The sequence below is a fragment of the Eleutherodactylus coqui genome, chromosome 2 (assembly GCF_035609145.1).
Source record: "Eleutherodactylus coqui strain aEleCoq1 chromosome 2, aEleCoq1.hap1, whole genome shotgun sequence".
Lineage (NCBI taxonomy): Eukaryota > Metazoa > Chordata > Amphibia > Anura > Eleutherodactylidae > Eleutherodactylus > Eleutherodactylus coqui.
The window spans coordinates 285,153,031-285,160,644 of NC_089838.1; positions in this window are offsets into that span (position 1 = coordinate 285,153,031).

Sequence of the window (7,614 nt, forward strand, 5' to 3'; positions counted from 1 at the left end):
ATAAGCGGTACTCGCTCGAGTAATTGGCTTTATCCGAGTACCGCTGTGCTCGGGGCTAAAGATTCGGGTGCCGGCACGGAGCGGGGAGCTGCAGGGGAGAGCGGGGAGGAACGGAGGTAAGATCTTTCTCTCCTTCTCTCCCGCCCGCTCTCCCCTGCTCCCCGCTGCGACTCACCTGTCAGCCGCAGCGGCACCCGAACCTTTAGCCCCGAGCACAGTGGTACTCGGATAAAGCCAATTACTCGAGCGAGTACCGCTTATCCGAGTACGCTCGCTCATCTCTAATAAGCACCCTTAACACTTTCCAATCCACTGTCTGACGTCTGAAGACATTCTGATTAAAGGCTGTGCAGCTCTGATGTCGGAAGACATCCGTCAGGGTATTCTTACTGTATATTGCCAGCCGCTCTGTTGTCGGGGACCTCTCCAGCATGTCCCATACCGCAGTACTGGCTCTAGCCAGCAGGTGGCACCATTGTGTAATGGCAGAAAGAGAAAACTCCCTAGGAAACCCTGAATCCAAAATTGGATTGCAAAGGGTTAAAACTTCACCTTTAATAATTCCAAACTAAAATCTAAGGCCATACACAAAATATATATGACATACAGAGAAAACTAAGGTATCCCCTCTGGTCAGTAGCCAGAGTCACTCATGATATACCTCTATGAGAGCCCACTCCTTGGGGGAACCAATATTAAATACATAAAGTCAGGCTATAGGAGTCTCCCAGTAGGATAAGCATCCAAGAGGTAGAGTTATACTCCTATCTAGGGTGCCCAGTATAGATAGTGCCAAATATATCAGCAGGCACTTGTGAGAGAAGAAATAGATACATCAACTAAATGAAATCAGTTCTGATGCATCCAGCACAATAGATGAAAGGGATGTCAACTCCCACATTCATATGTTCTATCCTGCCTATCAGCCGAGTACCTAGTTGAGCCACTAAAGGAAGAAACACCCTATATTAGGGCAGTAGAATGATATTTCCAGGCTAAAGTGCAGTTAAAAGAAACGGTTCTTTATATGGGATCTTCCTAACACAAGTCTAAAAATTGAATCTGATGTGTAACGTAAATGGATCGACGTGTTTCAGTCAGAGATCAGACCTCATCAGGAACTTTATAGATCTTAAGTTGAGTGATAATAATGGATGACCACTACAAGAGATGCATTAAAGATACATACAGATCTACTCTAGGGTAACCAGATTCGTATTAAAGTAACTCTCACTGGTTACCCGCTGCATTAATAGATCTCATGATGTCTGGATCTACGGTAGAGTAACCCTAGGCACAATCACCCCGGTCACTAATCTAATGCTGGGTTTACATGGGACGAATGTCGGGCAAACAATGACCGGCACTCGTCCCTGTGTGTCCTCGCTCCTGTGGTCAAATATTTTCTCTGGGTCTGAAGAAAGGAAGACTCCTAAGTATTTGATGTGGTCCTCCCGCCACCTCAAGAGAAACAGGGACCTAAGGTGTGAAATTTCCAAAGTTGGGAGTGTAATATTCAGAATTTCTGATTTATGTAAATTAATTTTAAAATTACTAACCTAACTATCTATCGAATTCTTGCAGTATAGCTGTTACGGCACTCTGCCCCCCGAGCGCCAGGTGGGGTGCCCTGAACTTCCCGCACCCCACTGTCCCTGCCTACTTGCCTCGGCCCTGGCTAACCCCAGGCGGACAACTGGGCTGCGGTCCCTGCTCTGGCTAGGGACCTGATGACTACCTAGATGGAACTTAACTAACGGGGGACAGAGTGCCGACAGAAGAGGCAGGTGGAACAGACCAACAGAACTTACAAGGCAGAGTAAGGCTGAAAATGGAGCTCACAGGCAAACAGGAAGGACACTGACTAGCAACTAGAGCAGACTGAGACAGACCTGACTAGAGGCTAACAGAACCAATAACTGGCAGTGAGCTCAGGTCACTGCCAGCCTTTTAACTTAAAGCCTCCGCCCAGGGGCAGAGAGTGGGAGGAGCCGACTCTCCCACTGTTGCATATGGAAGGTGGAGGAGAGCGGGCGGCACCCTACGGGCGGGCACGCCCACGCCGCTGCACCCCGCCGCCGGGAGAGCCCCGACAGCAGAGCTCCGGGACGCCGGAGCCGGCATCGGAGCGGCGCGCGCCGGTCGCGGGACCCAGCGCTGCCCTGCATGGTAACAATAGCAGTTAAAGCCTGGCTGGGATTTGTAGTATATACTAAGAGGTCATCAGCGAACAATGCTACTTTGTGTTTGCTTGTAGCTGCCCTAAAACCCTGTATCTCGCCGTTATCCCTGATGGCATTAGCTAATGATTCCATACCAAGAACATACAGGGTTGGGAAGAGTGGACACACCTACCTCGTGCCATTTCTGATATTAATTGGGGTAGATAGCTTCTCATTCACCCACACCTGGGCGTGGTGATGAGAGAACTTTTGAAAAGCTCAGTTCGGGTTATTTGCAGAACTTCAGCAAAAAGTTTTGTTCAGTCTGAATTAGTTCGAAGCGGAACTTCACCAATAAAACTGGTGTATAACACTGTCCAAGAGCCAAAGGTAGTAGTTGTTCTTCTGTTTCTTAAAGGGAGCCTGGTACCTTGGAAGAGTACCATAAAATAAGTTATGGTGTTGTTTATGGAGGTGACTTGCTCCCGCACTGTCCCTTGGTGAAGTCCACATGTGGTCTGAGCCTTTTTAGACCACTGGGCGTATGCTCTCCAAAGGAGGTCTATGGAAGTAAGCTAGTAAAGCAGTCTGGGAAGAGTTAGGCCTCATGTCCACTAGAAAAATACAACCCCCGCAGAATCTGCTGCAGATTTGTCAAAGACCTAACACAGGTCGAAACGTAGCAGCGGTTGTTATGGAGGATTAAAGAGGATTTTGTACGTTTATGCTGGAGTCCAGGTGTGCTGACTTCGCCGCTTATGATCTGGAGACATGGCTCATGAGACGTCCTTCACAAGGTTACACTCAGCTTTCCTTAAGCGGCCATACATTTTTGCCGTAACAGTTTTTATTGCTGTTTGGGGGTTGCAGGTTCCCTTTAATAAATGTATGCGCTTATATAAATAAAAGGTAATTATTATGAAGAAGAAACCTATACAAATACAGGCAGAATATAGAAATTCAATATAGATGTTCTTGGTCAGATTTGAACCAGGACCTCAGTGCTACAAGGCAACAATGCTAACCATTGAGCCACTGTGCCTCTTCCTCATGGAGTTTGTATGTTCTCATTGTGTTTGTGTGGGTTTCTTCATAATAATAATCCTTATTTATATAGCACATACATATTACGCAGCGCTTTACATCACTTGATATTTTCTGTCCCCGTTGGTGCTCACAATCTAGATTAATCTATTTGTATGTTTTTGGGGTGTAGCAGAAAACCCACGCAAATACAGGGACAACATACAAACTCCATGTAGATGTTGTCCTTGGTCAGATTTGAGCCGGGGTCCTAGTTTCAAATCTGACCAAGGACAAAATCTGCATGGAATTTGTATGTTCTCCTTGTGTTTGAGTGGGTTTCTTCTTCATGTTAATCACCTTTATTGATTTAGTATATACATTTATTAACCCTTTCCAATCCACTGTCTGACGTCTCAAGACATTATGATTTAAGGCTGTACAGCTTTGATGTTGGAGGACGTTCGTCAGGGTTCTCTTAATGTATATTGCCAGCCTCTCTGCTGTTGGAGCCTATCCAACGTGTCACCTCATGCAGTACTGGCTTTAGCCAGCATATAGCGCCATTGTATATCGGCAGAAAAAGAGTAAGCCCCCTAGGAAAACCAGAATACAAATTGGATTGGAAAGGGTTAAGCAGGAGCAGCAGCAGAAGAAGAAAATAATTTTGTGGGTTTGGCCAAGATGAGCCCCATAAGAGTCGGGTTTGAGGCGAACTGGAATATTAGCAAAGTCCAACCCAAAACAGAGTTTGACTGTTATGGTTCACTTAACACTATCTCAGAAGGGGAGTTTGTATAGAGAAGTGGAGGGTGCTGAAAAAGCAGGGAGCTAAAAATGTCTGTGACGCAAAGTTGCGACCCGAAGAATTCTTTATGGTGGTCTAGACCAGATGGAGAAAACTAAGGAAAGTGAAAGACTCCAATCATAAAAGGTTTCACATATGATTTAACTGTGCTGTAATCTATATATATATAAAATTGAATGTATGTCTGTCTATGTGTCTGTCTGTTTGTCCTTTATGCGCTACTACACCATTCATCTGATCGCCATGAAACTTTGGGAAGTTGTTGAGTACACTCCTGGGAAGATTATAGGCATAGTACACCTATCCTACGATAGGTGGCGCGCGTGCGAGCATCGTCGACAGTTACACCCCCCCACGTAGATCGTTCGATTTCCATCACTGCCACTAATTCTCTCTCTTCCCAATGTCGTAGAAACATGAAATTTGGCACGAGCATTGACTATGTCATAAATAGGAAAAGTTAATGGGTCCCAACTCGCTTATTCAATTCTAAGCGCCAAAGAATTAGCGTCCAAATTTTACGTACGGAATCTCATTTTCCCGCTTCCCAATGTCATAGAAACTTGAAATTTGGCACGCGCATTGATTATGTCATAAATAGGAAAAGTTAATGGGTCCCAACTCGATTATTGAATTCTAAGCGCCAAAGAATTAGCATCCAAATTTTACGTACGGAATCTAATTTTCTCACTTCCCAGTATCATAGAAACTTGAAATTTGGCACAAGCATTGATTATGTCATAAATAGGAAAAGTTAATGGGTCCCAACTCGATTATTCAATTCTAAGCGCAAAAGAATTAGCGTCCAAATTTTACGTATGGAATCTAATTCTCTTACTTCCTGATGTCATCTATATATATATAAATTAATGTCTGTCTGTCTGTCCTTTATGCATTACTACACCATTCATCTAATCACCATGAAACTTTGGGAAGTTGTTGAGTACACTCCTGGGAAGATTATATGCATAGTACAACTATCCTACGATAGGTGGGGTGCGTGCGAGCATCGTCGACAGTTATGCCCCCCAGACAAAGATCATTTGATTTCCATCTCAAGCACAAAAAGAAAAGGCATTACGAGCAACGGGAGGCGTGTTCAACTACAAAATGATGCATCCGCCGAACGTTACGCAAGACAATTGCTGCATATTGAGAATGCTGAGGTAAAATAAAAGCTGTGCTGTGATTGGTTGCTATTTCTTATACTGCTGAGGTAAAATAAAAGCTGTGCTGTGATTGGTTGCTATTTCTTATACTGCTGAGGCAACATGAAATCTGTGCTGTGATTGGTTGCTATTTATTATTCCGCTGAGGTAAGATGAATGCTGCGCTGTGATTGGTTGATATTTTTTATATTGCTGAGGCAGAATAAAAGTTGCGCTGTGATTGGTTATTATTTCTCTTACTGCTGAGGTAACATGAAAGCTGCACTGTGATTGGTTGTTATATTTTATACTGCTGAGGTAACATGAAAGCTGCGCTGTGATTGGGTGTTATATATTATAAAGCTGAGGTAACATGTAAGCTGCGCTGCGATTGGTTGTTATATATTATACCACTGAGGTAACATGAAAGCTGCGCTGTGATTGGTTGTTATCTAGATATATAAAAACGAATGTATGTCTGTCTGTCTTTGCAGCAACGCTCGACGGGTAAGCTAGTAACTTATATAATCTACAGCACATAACTGGTACTTGTAGGACTGTATTATTTAAAGGTATATTAACATACATAGAACATTGTCAAGGATTGGATTCACTCTGCAGTTTCCATGAACTTGTAAAGTACTATGCAGGGAACGTAAAAGAGGGTTTCCTGTTGCTACAAGGTCATGACAGCTATGTCTATAGTGGTGGTAGGAGAGTTGCAGAGCTTCTGTTGCAGCCGCCTGACACATGAATCACTGTCTGTCACCATATATGATAGACAATAGGAAACCACTGAATACGTAGCATTGGCCCGAGGTCACAAATTCAGTGAAATGTCTTAAGTCTATGAGTACACTTTGTGGCAATGATAAGAAGTGAACGATCAAGAAACCAGTTGATGGCAATTTCTTTATTGCTTAGGTCAAGCAGCAGCGAAAGGCACAGTTTTGGGAAATCATATCATTTTCCCAAGCAAACAATACATTTAATAAACATAAGTGAATCATATCCTCCCCCATCCCCAACAAAACCTATGAAACATACCAAAAATTAAAAAAAACATTCTCATCCAACTTCTCATCTCTCCCCCTCCTCTACATCCCACCAACATGCCTTCATTAACTCAATGCAACCAACACTCAATATTTACTACCAGACCCTCATCCCCAAAATTTCCTCAAATTTAGTCAAACAATTTATTTTTTTTATGTATCCCCTACTCCAAAGATATAATCTCCTTTATCTTTGTACCCAAATCTCCCACTGTCAGGTGGGCAGGCTGCATCCAACGGGCATGTGCAATCACAAGTGTAGACACCTTGACTTGAGTGACACATAGCACATGCACTGGGTCCTCCGAGAGAGAGCGCTCTGAAGAGCTGCAAAACGCAAGCGTGGGATTTCACAGCAGTTGTCAATGAGTGAGGAGGCAGCCAAGCAAAGAGCCGTTAACACAGGCAGGACAGTGTGACTCGGGGCACTAGTGGTCCATCTCTGTTATTCGAGGCGGGTCGTTTTGCATACAACGCGACAATGATTAAAATTGAGTTTTTAAAGTTTTTATACAGCTTTTCCTTTTTCCACAGATTTGTTTATGTTGTGTGCCATGTACCACTATGGTGTCTGCTAATTTTTTATATTCTGGTGACAGAATCCCTTTATGGGCCAGCACAGGCCAAGTAATTTTCAGCTCCAGCTGAGTGTCTTCTAGTTTTTAAACCTGCCCGGCTCTAAACTTGCCCCAATAACATTGTTCCTATTAGTGCGTAAAGGTGTTAGTTTGTTTGCTGTTTTGGAACTAACCTGTTCTGACTTCCCTTTTGATCCCTGCCTGTTCTGACCCATATCTCTGTTTCCATATTGCATGAACTCTGGCAGCCCTGAGTTCTCATTTGTACAACCATATTTCTGTCTTACGATCTTGTATTACATTTTTTAATACCTGCAAGCCTTTCTTTTGGAGATCAAGCCATTGGTAGACTTCAGTGGTCATGTTCCAGAATCACGAAGCCTGTGATTGGCCGAGCAGTCACTTGAACAATTAATGGCATGTGACCACTGCAGCAGCTTCCTCTACTAGAACGGCAGGGACTGAAGCAGCCATAATGGACCCAGAGAGCATCTTGAGTATGTCTTAAAGGGGTTGTCCCGCGCCGAAACGGTTTTTTTTTTTTTCAACCCCCCCCCCCCCCCCCGTTCGGCGCGAGACAACCCCGATGCAGGGACCTAAAGAAAGCTTACCGGAGCGCTTACCTTAATCCCCGCGCTCCGGTGACTTCTATACTTACCGGTGAAGATGGCCGCCGGGATCCTCTTCCTCCGTGGACCGCAGCTCTTCTGTGCGGTCCATTGCCGATTCCAGCCTCCTGATTGGCTGGAATCGGCACATGACGGGGCGGAGCTACACGGAGCTACACGGAGCCCCATAGAGAACAGGAGAAGACCTGGACTGCGCAAGCGCGGCTAATTT